At 48.4% G+C, this 17,192-nt stretch overlaps 2 non-coding genes across 2 annotated transcripts; both read right to left on the reverse strand.

Annotated features, from left to right (window-relative positions):
• Positions 1-3,465: 3,465 nt before the first annotated feature.
• Positions 3,466-3,572, reverse strand: LOC139279962 (U6 spliceosomal RNA). The gene has a single exon (XR_011596567.1). It is a non-coding gene; the product is annotated as a U6 spliceosomal RNA (small nuclear RNA).
• Positions 3,573-11,573: 8,001 nt separating this feature from the next.
• On the reverse strand, positions 11,574-11,680 carry LOC139279966 (U6 spliceosomal RNA). The gene has a single exon (XR_011596568.1). It is a non-coding gene; the product is annotated as a U6 spliceosomal RNA (small nuclear RNA).
• Between the last annotated feature and the right edge of the window lie 5,512 nt (positions 11,681-17,192).

The raw sequence follows: 17,192 nt of genomic DNA on the forward strand, positions 1-17,192 counted from the left end.
GGTACCACGCACGGTGGTTTTTCAGGACGACCTATTAGTCACGGGTCAGGATACCGTCGAGCACCTACAAAACCTGGAGGAGGTCCTCCAGCAACTGGATCGCGTAGGGCTGCGGCTGAAGAGGTTGAAATGCATCTTCATGGCAACAGAAGTAGAGTTTTTGGGGAGAAAGATCATGGCGGATGGCTTTCGGCCCACAGATGCCAAGACAGAGGCTGTCAGGAATGCGCCCAGGTCACAGAACGTCACAGAACTGCGGTCGTTCCTAGGACTCCTCAACTATTTTGGTAACTTCCTACCAGGGTTAAGCACCCTCTTAGAGCCCCAACATGTGTTATTGCGTAAAGGTGAGAACTGGGTATGGGGAAAAAAACAAGTAATTGTTAGTGAGAAAGCCCGAAACATTTTATGCTCCAACAAGCTGCTTGTGTTGTACAACCCATGTAAAAGACTTCTGCTAGCATGTGATGCGTCGTCGTACGGAGTCGGGTGTGTATTACAACAAGCTAACATTGCGGGGATGTTATAACCTGTCACCTATGCCTCCAGGAGCTTGTCTAAGGCCGAAAGAGACTACAGCATGATTGAGAAAGAGGCATTACCGTGTGTATCAGAAAATGTATCAGTACCTGTTTGGCCTCAAATTTGAGCTGGAAACCGATCACAAGACCCTCATATCCCTGTTCGCTGAAAACAAGGGGATAAATAAGAATGCCTCAGCCCGCATACAAAGGTGGGCACTCGCGCTATCAGCGTATAACTGTGCCATCCGCCTCAGGCCAGGTACCGAGAACTGTGCCGATGCTCTCAGTTGGCTAGCATTACCCACCACGGGGGTTGAAATGGCGCAGCCTGCAAACTTTTTGATGGTGGCGCAGCCCGCAGACTTGTTGATGGTCATGGAAGCATTTGAAAATGATAAATCACCTGTCATGGCCCGCCAGTTTAGGACTTGGACCAGCCAAGACCCTCTGCTGTCCCTCGTAAAAAACTGAGTACTGCACCGGAGCTGGGCCAGCAACCCCGTTGAAATGCAAGAGCCAATCAAGCCGTTCCAGTGGCGAAAGAAGGAGCTGTCCATTCAGGCAGATTGCTTGTTGTGGGGTAACCGCGTAGTGCTACCCAAAAAGGGCAGGGAGACGCTCATCTCGGATTTCCACAGCACACACCCGGACACAGTAATGATGAAAGCGATAGCCAGATCCCACGTGTGGTGGCCCGGTATCGACTCTGACAGAGTCCTGTGTACGGCAATGCGGCGTATGTGCTCAGTTGAGCAACGCGCCCAGAGAGGCACCACGAAGTATGTGGCCCGAGCCCTCCAGACCATGGTCGAGGATCCATGTCAACTATGTGGGCCCGTTTCTCGGTAAAATGTTTCCAGTGGTGGTGGATGCTTTTTCAAAATGGATTGAATGTGAAATAATGTCCGGAAGCACCACCATTGCCACAATTGAAAGCCTGAGGGCCATGTTTGCCACCCACGGCCTGCCTGACATACTGGTCAGTGACAACGGGCCATGTTTCACCAGTGCCAAATTTAAAGAATTCATGACCCGCAATGGGATCAAACCTGTCATCTCGGTCCCGTTTAAACCAGCCTCCAATGGGCAGGCAGAGCGAGCAGTACAAACATTCAAACAGAGCCTTAAACGAGTCACAGAAGGCTCACTCCAAACCCGCCTGTCCCGAGTACTGCTCAGCTACCGCACGAGACCCCACTCGCTCACAGGGGTGCCCCCGGCTGAGCTACTCATGAAAAGGATACTTAAAACCAGACTCTCGCTGGTTCACTCCAACCTGCATGATCAGGTAGAGAGCAGGCGGCAGCAACAAAATGTAAACGATGGTCGCGCCACTGTGTCACGGGAAATTGATCTGAATGACCCTGTGTATGTGCTAAACTAAGGACATGGTCCCAAGTGGATTGCGGGCACGGTGATAGCTAAAGAAAGGAGTAGGATGTTTGCAGTCAAACTAGACAAGGGACAAATTTGCAGAAAGCACCTGGACCAAACGAGGCTGTGGTTCACAGACTGTTCTGAGCAACCCACAGCAGACACCACCTTTTTCGAGTCCACAACACACACCCAAAGGATCAACGACACCACCACACCGGTCCAGGAAATTGAGCCCATCACGCCCAACAGCCCAGCAAGGCCAGGCTCACCCAGCAGCCCTGCAGGGCCAACAACACGCCAGCCCAGCGAGGGCACAGCCAACACACCAGAACAGACATTTGTACCGAGGCGGTCATGCCCCCGACCGCCTCACCTTGTAAATAGTTTTCACTTTGACTTTGGCAGGTAGTGATGTTGTGTCGCTGTAAAGCATGCACTCCCATGTTCCGCCACCAGGGAGTGGATCCCCTGAAATCCCAAGGGACCTCAGCGTCCCTTGGGAGCACTGTATATAAGCCAGCCCTAAGGCCTGTTCCTCACTCTGGAGTGTCTTAATAAAGACTGAGGTCACTGTTACTCTAACCACCCTATGTGCAGTCTCATCTGTGTTAGGAACACAATGCAGGAAATTTTGGTAAATTACAACCAATGCATCCATAATCCCTGCCGCTACTTCTCTTAAGACCCTAGGATGCAAGCCATCAGGTCCAGGGGATTTATCTGCCTTTAGTCCCATTATTTTACTGAGTACCACTTCCTTAGTGATTGTGATTGTGTTAAGTTCCTCCCCCCCATAGTCCCTTGACTATGCACTGTTGAGATATTGTCTGTGTCCTCTACCATAAAGACTGATACAAAATATTTGTTCAGAATTTCTGCCATCTCCATGGTCCCCATTACTAATTCTCTGGTCTCGTCCTCTAAGGGACCAACATTTACTTTAGCCACTCTTTGCATAATCAGCTGCATACTCGGCTGTGCGCATGCCCTGGTGGGGTCTACATGCATCCTTTTGGAGGCCAGTAGCACTCTTCTCACTTGGTCTGTCTAGTTTCACGGTGAGAGATCGTGGCAGAGGTGCGATAGATGATGGTATGGGGCCCAGAGGAGCCGGAGGTCCAGGGACAGCACGGGCCAGCCGACACTGCGATATGTGTTCGTACTATGTCCGTGCAGCAGAGCAGGTCTCCAGTCATCCTGGTTAACCCTTGCCACTGGATAAAGGCCTAGCTCTGTCAAGCCCATGTGGTGTGCAACGGTCACCACACGTTAAAAAAATCCACGCACAGGCATTGTCCACCCCTTCAATTGGAGTTCAGAACTGGAACATCGGGTCCTTCATTGAAACATCTGCGAACTCATGTGGAAGCAAGTCATCCTTGTTCGAGGGACCACCTATGATGATGATGATGAGTCTTGAGCCAGGCACCTGACAAGCAGGGAAACTCCCAAGGGTTGAACACCTTCCAAGGCCCTGTGGGAACGTCCGGGTGTTCTGCAGTGGTGGGCTGGAATGACTTGAACAATTTCAAAACAGTAAACAGCTTGAAGTGTTTTGAAGTGGCAAAATATGGAACGCTTCACGAATTTGCGTGTCATCCTTGCGCAGGGGCCATGCTAATCTTCTCTGTATCGTTCCAATTTTAGTATATGTGCTGCCGAAGCGAGCACGACCTTATCAACAATCCGAAGGCTATATAAAGCACCAAGTCGCTCAACTTTTATAGTTATGGTGATTATGTATTTAATTTTGACATTTGCCGGTTATATAACATTTGTTTCTTATGGTAACATTCAATATATCGTCTTCTTGCATTCTGGTCCTTGCATTTTTATCTTACTCGAATAATTACATGACAATTCTTGCTGTGGAATTGTGGGTGCCGGCTGTATGTAAATGAGATGCGCTGACTGCCGCTGGACCAATGGGAAGCAGATTCTTGCAGCGTGCTGTTTAATAACTAAAACCCGCGGGTATTCACACCTCCCTCTGCCCCAACATGTGTGCTTATAATTGTTAGTGCTGCAAACTTAATATTGTGACGAGGCCTTGAAGTAGGGTCACTTAAAAAACGAGGAAGAGCTGTGATTGTCACAGCAGGCTACATCTTTAAAACAAAGTGACTCGGCAGGTCAGTATACTTCCCCCCAAAGTGCGTGATTGAGGACAAATATGGGGTCATTTATTTCTATACATCTCCCCCTTGAATTTCGGTCATGGTACTTGTTTTGGGACTGACGCTTGCCCTCAACTATGTCGGTCAGGACTGGGTGAATGAGGGACAACCGAGTTTTAAGTGTTCGTTTCATAAGTAGCTCAGCAGGCAGGACCCCTGTGAGCGAGTGCGGTCGGGACCGATAGGCCAGCAGGAGGTGCGATAGGCGGCATTGAAGGATCCTTGAATCCTGAGCATGCCTTGTTTAATGATTTGGACCGCACGTTCCACCTGGCCATTGGAGACCGGCTTGAACGGTGCTGTCCTGACATGGTTAATGCCATTGCCCGACATGAACTCCTATAATTCGTAACTCGTGAAACATGGGCCATTATCGCTAAGAAGGATGACCGGCAAGACGTGGGTTGCAAAGACCGCACGTAGACTCTCCACAGTGGTGGATGTCGTGCACAAATTCAAAATGATGCACTCGATCCATTTCGAGTACGCATCTACCACAATGAAAAACATTTTTCCCATGAACGGGCCCGCATAGTCTACATGAATACGTGACCATGGCCTGGTGGGCCAGGGCCACGGGCTGAGCGGGACCCCCCTGGGGGCATTACCCAGCTGGGCACACGTCGTGCACCTGCGAACACAGTGTTCCAGGTCTGAATCAATTCCCGGCCACCAAACGTGACCGGGCAATGGCCTTCATCAGCACGATGCCTGTGTGCTCGCTGTGGAGTTCCTTGATGAATGCCTCCCTGCCCCTCTGGTGCATGACTACCCGGCTGCCTCATAGTAGGCAGTCAGCTTGGATGGAGAGCTCATCCATCCGCCTGTGAAACAGTCTGACCTCCTCAGGGCATGCTCCGTGTGCGGGCGCCCAATCCCCAGTCAGGACACATTTCTTAATCAGAGATAGGAGGGGATCTCTGTCCAGATTTTGATCTGGCGGGCTGTGATGGGGGAGCCTGCGCTGTCAAAGACATCAATGGACATGACCATCTCAGCGCTTTGTTCCGCTGTGCCCTCGGCGGTGGCCAGTGGAAGCTTGCTGAGCGTGTCAGCGCAATTTTCGGTGCCAGGCCGGTGCCGGATGGAGTAGTCATAAGCAGCCAGCGTGAGAGCCCATCGCTGTATGCGAGCTGACGCATTGGCATTGACAGCCTTGCTGTCTGACAACAGGGATGTTAACAGCTTGTGGTCCGTTTCTAATTCGAATCTCCTGCCAAAAAGGTACTGATGCATTTTTTTTACACCATAGACACATGTGAGGGACTCCTTCTCAACCATCCCATATCCCCGTTCTGCTTGAGAGAGCGACCTGGAAGCATAAGCCACAGGTTGTCGTTGGCCATCAGCATTACTCTACTGCAACATGCACCCAACCCCATAGGACAATGCATCGCATGTCAGAACCAATTTCTTACAGGGGTCGTACAGGGTCAATAACTTATTTGAACAAAGTAGGTTCTGCGCCCGATTGAAATCCCATTCTTGACAGTCCCCCCAAAACCAATCACAACCCTTACGCAGGAGCACGTGAAGCGGCTCCAACAATGTGCTTAAGTTTGGCAGAAAGTTCCCGAAATAGTTCAAGAGTTCCAGAAATGAACGCAACTCCGATGTGTTGCCGGGCCTGGGTGCTCGTCAAATCGCCTCTGTTTTGGATTTGGTGGGCCGAATCCCATCTGCAGCAACCCTCCTGCCCAGGAACTCAACCTCAGGAGCCAAAAACACACATTTAGACTTTTTGAGTCGCAGGCCTACCCGGTCCAGTCGGCGTAGCACCTCCTTCAGGTTGTGGAGGTGTTCCTCAGTGTCACGACCCGTGATGAGGATGTCGTCCTAAAATACGATTGTTCCAGGAATGGATTTGAGCAGGCTTTCCATATTTCTTTGAAAAATCGCGGCTGCTGACCGAATGCCAAACGGGCACCTGTTGTAAACGAACAGTCCCTTGTGCATAGTGATGGTGGTCAGTAGTTTAGATTCGTCGGCCAGTTCTTGGGTCATGTAGGCTGAAGTGAGATCCAACTTGGTAAACAGCTTGCTGCCTGCCAGCATGGCGAAAAAATCCTCCGCTCTCGGGAGCAGGTATTGGTCTTGTAGGGACACCCGATTGATAGTGGCCTTGTAGTCACCACAGATCCTGACAGAACCATCCGCTTTTAGGACGGGAACGATGGGACTCGCCCAGTCACTGAATTCAACGGGCGAGATGATGCCCTCTCTCAGCCAACGGTCCAATTCGCTCTCAATTTTCTCCCGCATCACATACGGCACCGCTCTGGCTTTGTGGTGCACTGGTCTGGCGTCCAGGGTGATGCATATCACTACTTTGGTACCTTTGAACGTCCCAATGCCAGGTTGGAATAGTGACTCAAATTGTTGTAGGATTTGTGAGCACGAACTTCGCTCCACAGATGACATTGCGTGCACATCCCCCCATTTCCAGTTCATTTCAGCTAACCAACTCCTCCCCAACAGTGCGGGACCATTGCCCGGGACAATCCAGAGTGGCAACCGGTTCACTGATCCATTGTGTGTGATCGCCAACATTGCACTGCCTAGTACTGGAATGATTTCTTTGGTATACGTCCATAGTTGTGTCTCAATGCGTTCTAGTTTGGGTCTACTGGCTTTGAATGGCCATAGCTTTCGAATTGTTGAACGCTCATGAGTGACTGGCTGGCCCCCGTGTCCAGCTCCATGCGTACAGGGATGCCGTTTAATAAAACCTTCATCATCATTGGTGGCGTTTTGGTATTTGAGCTGTGAATGTTTGCCACATGAACCCGCTGAACTTCAGCGTCCATTGATTTGCCCCAAGAGTCATCCTGCCTCACAGACCCCTCTTCTGGTCCATCCGCCTCGTAAATTAGCCTGGTTACAGGCTTCCTGCACATTCGAGCTAAATGGCCACTGAGGTTGCAATTTCTGCAGACAAATTGTTGAAACCTGCAAGTCCTCGCAGAGTGTTTGCCCCCACACCTCCAGCATGAGCTGAGATTCCCATTGTTTTGAACAAAGGAGCTATGACCCGGCATTCCTCGCTGATTGTCCCTTTGACTACTCTTGAGTACCCTGTTAGTGAGTGTCAATGGCCCCATCCCGGACCGCATTGTCCACTGTGATGGCGTAAATGTCCGTTCAGCCTACCATTGTCTCTGTTGAAAACCTACTCTGGGGTCTATTGCTGCCTGGGGTGTGTCGAACTGCCCTTGCCTGCCTGCGGGGCTCTGAGTTGCATTTATGATATTGACTCCCTGATCCCCCGCCGTGTTGGAGGCAGAATTGCGCGCGTATATTATTTTGGTTTCCTCCTCCCCCGCCATGAAAGTCTGAGCCATCAATGCCGCCGCTTCCAAAGTCAAGTCCTTGGTCTCAATTAACTTTCGGAAAATCCCCGCGTGACCGATGCCCTCAATAAAGAAATCCCTTAATATCTCCCCCCTGTAGGCATCTGTGAACTTACAGAGGCTGGCCAAACGCCGGAGGTCCGCAACAAAGTCCGGTATGCTCTGTCCATCACGACGTCGGTGGGTATAGAATCTGTGTCGGGCCATGTGTATGCTGCTCGCTGGTTTGAGGTGCTCACCGATTAGTTTGCTGAGCTCTTCAAAGGTTTTGTCCGCCGGCTTTTTGGGTGCTAGTAGGACCTTCATGAGCGCGTAAGTCTTAGGTCCGCAGCTGGTCAGCAGATGGGCCCTTCGCTTGTCGGCCGCTGCATCGCCCAGCCATTCTTTTGTGACAAGGCTTTGCTGGAGCCTCTCAATGAAATCGTCCTAATCCTCACCAACACAGTACCATTCCTCTGTGCTACTGGTGGCCATTCGCGTGGGTCGTTGATTCCTGTTTCTCGTCGCCAATGTAATGTCCTTACTCAATGGCACAAAACCCACACGAGGCACATTCTATGGACAAGGTCACTCTATGACCTGAACCTTTATTCACAGGACCAAGAAGTGATGACCCTGCGTGGGACCTCCCTTTATACACCTGGATGATCAGGTAAGGAGTGTCTCCCACAAGTTCATCCCCTGTGGTCAAGGTGTGCATTGCTTAAGTATATACAGTATTGCAGTGGTGATACATAGAGGTTACATACATGACAGAGTGGTGGTGTGAGCTGTGAGAAGGACGCTAAGAGGGACTTGGACAGGTTAAGTGAGTGGGCAAATGCATGGCAGATGCAGTATAATGAGGATAAATGTGAGGTTATCCATTTTGGTGGCAAAAACACGAAGGCAGAATATTATCTGAATGGTGGCAGGTTAGGAAAAGGGGAGATGCAACGAGACCTGGGTGTCTTGATACATCAGTCATTGAAAGTTGGCATGCAGGTACAGCAGGCGGTGAAGAAGGCAAATGGTATGTTGGCCTTCATAGCTAGGGGATTTGAGTATAGGAGCAGGGAGGTCTTACTGTAGTCATACAGGGCCTTGGTGAGGCCTCACCTGGAATATTGTGTTCAGTTTTGGTCTCCTAATCTGAGGAAGGATGTTCTTGCTATTGAGGGAGTGCAGCGAACGGTCACCAGACTGATTCCCGGGATGGCAGGACTGACATATCATTAATGTATATTGTAACTAACTGGAGTCCCAGCATTGAACCCTGCGGCACCCCACTAGTCACTGCCTGCCATTTTGAAAAGGATCCATTTATTCCCACTCTTTGCTTCCTGTCTGCCAACCAGTTCTCTATCCACGTCAATACATTACCCCCAATATTAATCTCTTGTGTCGGACCTTGTCAAAAGCCTTTTGAAAGTCCAAATACACCACATCCATTCTGTCACTGCTTTCCAAATGCACTGCCATTACATCTTTAATAATTGATTCCAGCATTTCCCCCACTACCGATGTCAGGCTAACCAGTCTATAATTCCCTGTTTTCTCTCTCGTTCCCTTTTTAAAAAGTGGGGTTACATTAGCTACCCTCCAATCCATAGGAACTGAACCATAGTCCATGGAATGTTGGAAACTGACCACCAATGCATCTACTATCAGGCCCTGCGGATTTATCGGCCTTCAGTCTGTTCAATTTCCCCAACACCATTTCCTGACTAATAAGGATTTCCCTCAGTTCCCCCTTCTCGCTAGACCCTCAGTCCCCTAGTATTTTCGGGAGGTTATTCGTGTCTTCCTTAGTGACAAGCTAATGCAAGGGACCTACATTAGTCTTCACTAATCTTTTTCTCTTCACATATCTATAAAAGCTTTTGCAGTCAGTTTTTATGTTCCCTGCAAGCTTATTCTCGTACTCTATTTTCCCCCTCCTAATTAAAGCCTTCTCTACTGAATTCTAAATTTCCCCCAGTTCTCAGGTTTGCTGCTTTTTCTGGCCAATTTATATGCCTCTTCCTTGGATTTAACACTTTCCCTAATTTCCCTTGTTAGCCACGGTTGAGCCCTTTTTTATTCTTGCGCCACACAGAGATGTACAATTGTTGTAGCTCATCCATGTGATATTTAAATGTCTGCCATTGCCTATCCACCGTCAACCCTTTAAATATCATTCTCCAGTCTATCCTAGCCAATTCATGTTAAATACCGTCGAAGTTTCCTTTCTTTTAAGTTCAGGACCCGACTCTCTGAATTAACTGTGTCACTCTCCATCTTAATTAAGAATTCCACCATATTATGGTCACTTTTCCCCAAGGGGCCCCACATGACCAGATTGCTAATTAATCCTCTCTCGTTACACAAGACTCAGTCTAGGATGGCCTGCTCTCTAGTTGGTTCCTAAACTAACTCTAACCCTAACCCTAAATGCAGTGGTCTAGAAAACCATCCCTTATACACTCAGGAAATCCTCCTCCACAGTATTGCTACCAGTTTGGTTAGCCCAATCAATATGTAGATTAAAGTCACCCATGATAACTGCGGCACCCTTATTACACGCGTCCCTAATTTCCTGTTTGATGCCATCCCCAACCTCCCTACTACTGTTTGGTGGTCGTACACAACTCCCACTAACGTTTTCTGCCCTTTGGTGTTTCGCAGCTCCACCCATATAGAATCCACATCATCCACGCTGATGTCCTTCCTTACTATTGTGTTAATCTCCTCTTTAACTAGTAACGCTACCCCAGTCCTTTTCCTTCCTGTCTGTCCTTCCCGGATATTGAATACCCCTGGATGTTGAGTTCCCAGCCTTGGTTACCCTGGTGCCATGTCTCCGTAATCCCAATTACATCTTATCCGTTAACAGCTATCTGCGCAGTCAATTCATCCACCTTATTACGAATGCTCCTATCATTGAGACTCAGAGCCTTCAGGCTTGTTTTTTTAACACTCTTTGTCCTTTTAGAATGAAGTTGTAATGTGGCCCTTTTTGAATTTTGCCCTTGATCTCTCTGCCCTCCACTCTTGCTTTTCTCCTTCCTACCTTTTGCTTCTGCCCCCTTTTTACTTCCCTCTGCCTTGCTGCATAGATTCCCATCCCCCTGCCATTTTAGTTAAAACCCTCCCCAACAGCACTAGCAAACACTCTGCCTAGGACATCGGTTCCGGTCCTGCCCAAGTGCAGACCGTCCGGGTTGGACTGGTCCCACCTCCCCCAGAACCGTTTCCAACGCCCCAGGAATTTGAATCCCTCCTCCTTGCACCATTCCTCAAGCCACATATTCACATGAGTTATCCTGCAATTCCTACTCTGACTAGCACGTGGCACTGGGAGCAATCCTGAGATTACTACTTTTGAGGTCCTACTTTTTAATTTAACTCCTAGCTCCCTAAATTCAGCTTGTAGGACCTCATCCCATTTTTTACCTATATCGTTGGTATCTATATGTACCATGACAGCTAGCTGTTCACCCCCCCCTCCCCCCCCACCCCACCCTTAAGAATGCGGTGCAGCCGCTCTGAGACATCCTTGACTCTCGTGGGACTGAGAGGAGGCTCTAGAGATATGGGAAATGGTACACGTTGTCCAGAGCCGCGCCATGAATCTTGATGACTGGGGAGCAGTGCTGTGCACTAAGGACAGGCTGGTGGAGGACCTTTGTCTTGCTGATGTTTAGCGTAAGGCCTATGCTTTCGTATATCTCAGTAAATACGTCGACCCATCTTCAAAGGGCCCATCCTGTCTCATTACACAGTACAAGATCTAAGGTAGCCTGCTCCCTGGTTGGTTCCGCAACATACTGTTCAAGGAAACTATCCCGGATACACTCTCTGAACTCTTTCTCAAGGATACCCTGGCCAATTTGCTTTGTCCAATCAATGTGAAGGTTAAAATCTCCCATGATTATTGCCGTTCCTTTTTTACAAGCCTCCATTATTTCTTGCTTTATAATCCATGCAACAGTGTAGCTACTGTTAGGGGGCCTATAGACTGCACCCACCAGTGACTTTTTCCCCTTATTATTCCTGATTTCCACTTCTGTGTGTCCTGCAGTGGTGGGCTGGAATGACTTGAAGAATTTCAAAACTGATCTTTAACCTAAATATGTACCGTGGTAAACTTTGCACAGTAAACAGCTTGAAGTGTTTTGAAGTGGCAAAATATGGAACGCTTCACGAATTTGCGTGTCATCCTTGCGCAGGGGCCATGCTAATCTTCTCTGTATCGTTCCAATTTTAGTATATGTGCTGCCGAAGCGAGCACGACCTTATCAACAATTCGAAGGCTATATAAAGCACCAAGTCGCTCAACTTTTTATAGTTATGGTGATCATGTATTTCATTTTGACATTTGCCGGTTATATAACATTTGTTTCTTATAGTAACATTCAATATATCGTCTTCTTGCATTCTGGTCCTTGCATTTTCAACTTACTCGAATAATTACATGACAATTCTTGCTGTAGAATTGTGGGTGCCGGCTGTATGTAAATGAGATGCGCTGACTGCCGCTGGACCAATGGGAAGCAGATTCTTGCAGCGTGCTGTTTAATAACTAAAACCCGCGGGTATTCACACCTCCCTCTGCCCCAATATGTGTGCTTATAATTGTTAGTGCTGCAAACTTAATATTGTGACGAGGCCTTGAAGTAGGGTCACTTAAAAAACGAGGAAGAGTTGTGATTAGTCACAGCAGGCTACATCTTTAAAACAAAGTGACTCGGCAGGTCAGTATACTTCCCCCCAATAACCATCTAAATTATTTATTTATTATCACATAGTTTGACAAAGGCAGCGGCGCCACTTTTGTTTGTCTTCCTCCTCCTCCTCTCACAGAGAGACCCTCTCTGTAGCAGCAGTAAGCACCTGTTGGAACAAAGAAACCTAGTTGCTTGGGACCGCCCTGTGCACTTCAGTCCGTCAGCTGCTTCTTCGCCAGCAATGCTGAGAATGCGTTCTACCAGCACTATCTTCAAGCTCTGCACTTTTGCAAACTGGTGCCTAATGTATACGCTTGGAGCGTCAAACAATTTAAAACTGCTTCATCATCATTGGCAGTCCCTCGAAATCGAGGAAGATTTGCTTCCACTCGAAAAGTGAGTTCTCAGGTGACTGTACAGTCCAATACTGGTGGAATAGACAGTATTTGAAGGAAAGGGTGGATGGGGAGTCTGGTTTGCCACACGTTTCTTCCATTGCCTGCGCTTGTTTTCTCTTTTTTTTATATTCGTTGCCAATCTTTCCAATTCTTTGTCAGATCACAAACGCCAGAGATCACCTTGCACACATCAAGGATCACCCTGCGCCAATGCTCTTAGCCAAAAGGCCTAGAGCCCAAGCACCGTTCCTGGAAGTACTGCAATACCAGGTTCGTGCCATGGAGGTGGATGGGTCAGGCCCCCCACACACCTCCGTGGAGGTGGATGGGTCAAGCCACCCCACCCACCTTGTTTTCTCTATGCTCTTGGCGACGAGACTCAAGGTGCTCAGCGCCCTCCTGGATGCTCTTCCTTCACTTAGGGCAATCTTTGGCCAGGGACTCCCAGGTGTCGGTGGGGATGTTGCACTTTATCATAGGAGGCTTTGAGGGTGTCCGTGAAACGTTTCCCACCTGGGGATCGCCTGCCGTGTACAAGTTCCGAGTAGAGCGCTTGCTTTGGGAGTCTTGTGTCGGGCATGCGGACAATGTGGCCCACCCAATGGAGTTGGTCGAGTGTGGTCAGTGCTTCGATGCTGGGGATGTTGGCCTGATCGAGAACACTGACATTGGTGCATATCTCCTCCCGGAGATTTGTAGGATCTTGCAGAGACACCGCTGGTGGTATTTCTCCAGCGATTTGAGGTGTCTACTCTATATGGTCCACGTCTCTGAGCCATACAGGAGGGCGGACAACTGCTTAATCAGCTTCTAGCTCACAACTCTTTTAAATAATACAATTCATAACCGGAAGAGAGAATGGCAGTCGGGCTGAATGACCGCTTGACTGCCCCCTGCCTGGACCTGTTGATGGCCACCGTGGCCAGTCCCAGGAGCAGTCCCACGAGGAGACCCTCTGACCTGCCCGCTCCCCTTGCATCGGGTGCCTAGAGATCAGGAGTGTGGGACTGAAGTGCAGCCAGAAATTGAGGAGCAGCCCCTTCAAATAATGGAAGAGGGGTTGCAACCTCGCACACCCTATAAAAATGTGGAACACAGACTCCTCAGGTGCACGTGGCCTGGTAGTCTGTGAACCGACTTTAAAAATGTATTGCACAGGACTGCCACGTGCAACACCGTCCAGATCAAGTTCCCAATAGCTAAAGGGAGGTCTCCCGCATAGAAAGCCCTCCATCGGTGACCCCCGCCTCCTCCAGATGGCAAGATGGCGTGCCAAGGCGTGTCCGGGTGGCAGATGAGGATGGCAAAATGGAGGGTGTGCAAGAGCAGCCCATACCGCAATCCCCTCCATGCAGAATGAAAACGGGACGGGATTGTCGCACATGCTTGAGCTTCCTCGACAACCCTAGTGGAGTCAGGGCCCAGTGCCACTTTTAGTGACTCGATGGCTTTGTCGCTAGCCGCACATCGGCCCAGGACAGGCGCTGTACCAGCTGCACCAGCTCCTCTGGCGCCATCCAACCTGCTCCACCGCCATCAAGTAGGTCTCTGATTCTGGGCACCTTGCCAATAAATGCTGGCTTTGCCAGCGATGCCCACATCCCATGAACGAATAAAAAAAGACACAGCCCTGCCCTCCGTCAGCCAAATCAAACTGCGGCTGTGAAGGTACGGATTCCTGAGCAGCAGCTCCCGAAGGACAGCCGCCACTCTTGACGGGAGGGAACTGCATCTGCAGTCGACCTTGTTCCAGACCCTGATCAGTTCCTGGTAGAAGACTGGCAAAAAAACAAGGGTTGAGCACCTCACAAGACCCTGTAGGAACAAGAACACAAGAAATAGGAGCAGGAGTAGGCCATTTCAACTCTTGAGCCTGCTCCGCCATTTAATACGATCATGGCTGATCTGATCATGGACTCAGCTCCACTTCCCTGACCGGTCCCAATAACCCTTTCTTCCCTTACCTCTCAAAAATCTGTCTATCTCCGCCTTAAATATATTTAAAGACCCTGCCTCTCTGGAGCAATGAATTCCACAGATTTACAACCCTCTGAGAGAAGAAATTCCTCCTCATCTCAGTTTTAAATGGCCCGTTATTCTGAGACTATGCCCCCTAGTTTTAGTTTCCCCCATGAGTGGAAATATTCTTTCCACATCCATCTTGTCCAGCCCCCTCATTATCTTACACCTCTCATTCTTCGAACTCCAATTAGTATAGACCCAACCTACTCAACCTATCTTCATAAGTCAACCCCCTCATCTCTGGAATCAACTTAGTGAACTTTCTCTGAACAGCCTCCAATGTAAGTATATCCTTTCTTAAATATGGAGACCAAAACTTCATGCAGTACTCCAGGTGTTGCCTCATACTTTTATACTCTATCCCCCTTGCAATAAAGGCCAACATTCCTGATTACTTGCTGTACCTGCATACTAACTTTTTATGTTTCATGCACAAGGACCCCCATTTTCTCCATTTAAATTATAACTTGCTTTTCTATTATTTCTGCCAAACTGGATAACCTCACATTTTCCTACATTATACTCAATCTGCCAAATTTTTTGCCCACTCAGTTAGCCTGCCTATATCCCTTTGAAGATTACTTGTGTCCTCCTCACAATTTGCTTTCCCACCCACAATCAACAAGCTTGGTTACGTTACACTCGGTCCCTTCATCTAAGTCATTAATATAGATTGTAACTAGTTGAGACCCCAGCACTGATCCCTGCCACACACCACGAGTTACTGTTTGCCGACCGGAAAATGACCCATTTATCCCGAATTTCTGTTTTCTGTTAATTAGCCAATCCGCTATCCATACTAATATATTACCCCAACCCCATGAACTTTGTGCAGTAACCTTTTATGTGGCACTTTATCGAATGCCTTCTGGAAATCCAAATACACCACATCCACTGGTTCCCCCTTATCCACCCTGCTCGTTACATAGAAACATAGAAAATAGGTGCAGGAGCAGGCCATTCGACCCTTCGAGCCTGCACCGCTATTCAATATGATCATGGTTGATCATGCAACCTCAGTACCCCACCCCTGCCTTCTCTCCATACCCCCTGATCCCTTTAGCCGTCAGGGCCACATCTAACTCCCTTTTGAATATGTCCAATGAACTGGACTCAACAACTTTCTGTGGCAGAGAATTCCACAGGTTCACAACTCATCTCGGTTCCCTAGTTCTGAACATTCTTCCTGCATCTAACCTGTCCAGTCCCGTCAGAATTCTATAAGATTCTATGAGATCCTCTCTAATTCTTCTAAGTCCTGCCATCCCGGGACTCAGTCTGGTGAACCTTCGCTGCACTCCCTCAATAGCAAGCACATCCTTCCTCAGATCAGGAGACCAAAACTGCACAGAATACTTAAGGTGTGGTCTCATTGAGTATAGGAGCTCCTATACGCAAATCTCCTTGCTATGAAAGTCAGCCTGCCATTTGCTTTCTTTACTGCCTGCTGTACCTGCAAGCCCATCTTCAATGACTGATGTACCATGACACCCAGGTCTCATTGCACCTCCCCTTTTACTAATCTGTCAACATTCAGATAATAATCTGCCTTCCTGTTTTTGCCACCAAAGTGGATAACTTCACATGTATCCACATTATACTGCATCTGCCATGCATTTACCTATTCAACTAACCTGTCCAAGTCCTCCTGCAGCCTCTTAGCATCCTGCTCGCAGCTCGCACTGCCACCCAGCTTAGTGTCATCTGCAAACTTGGAGATATTACATTCAATTCCTTCGTCTAAATCATTAATGTATATTGTAACTAGCTGGAGTCCCAGCACTGAACCCTGCGGCACCCCACTAGTCACTGCCTGCCATTCTGAAAAGGACCTGCTTAGTCCCACTCTTTGCTTCCTGTCTGCCAACCAGTTCTCTATCCACGTCAATACATTAACCCCAATACTAATCTCTTGTGTGGGACCTTGTCAAAAGCCTTTTGAAAGTCCAAATACACCACATCCACTGGTTCTCCCTTATCCACTCTACTAGTTACATCCTCAAAAAACTCTAGAAGATTTGTCAAGCATGATTTCCCTTTCATAAATCCATGCTGACTTAGACCGATCCTGTCACTGCTTTCCAAATGCGCTGCTATTACATCTTTAATAATTGATTCCAACATTTTCCCCACCACCGATGTCAGGCTATAATTTCTTGTTTGCTCTCTCCCTCCTTTTTTAAAAAGTGGGGTGACACTAGCTACCCTCCAATCCATAGGAACTGAACCAGAGTCCATGGAATGTTGGAAAATGACCATCAATGCATCTACTATTTCTAGGGCCACTTCCTTAAGTACTCTGGGATGCAGACTATCAGGCCCTGAGGATTTATCGGCCTTCAGTCCCTTCAATTTCCCCAACACCATTTCCTGACTAATAAGGATTTCCCTCAGTTCCCCCTTCTCGCTTGACCCTCGGTCCCGTAGTATTTTCGGGAGGTTATTCGTGTCTCCCTTAGTGAAGACAGAACCAAAGTATTTGTTCAATTGGTCTGCCATTTCCTTGTTCCCCATTATGAATTCACCTGATTCTGACTGCAAGGGACCTGCATTAGTCTTCACTAATTTTTTTCTCTTCGCATATCTATAGAAGCTTTTGCAGTCAGTTTTTATGTTCCCAGCAAGCTTCCTCTCATACTCTATTTTCCCCCTCCTA

This window comes from Pristiophorus japonicus, chromosome 1, assembly GCF_044704955.1.
Source record: "Pristiophorus japonicus isolate sPriJap1 chromosome 1, sPriJap1.hap1, whole genome shotgun sequence".
Classification (NCBI taxonomy): domain Eukaryota; kingdom Metazoa; phylum Chordata; class Chondrichthyes; family Pristiophoridae; genus Pristiophorus; species Pristiophorus japonicus.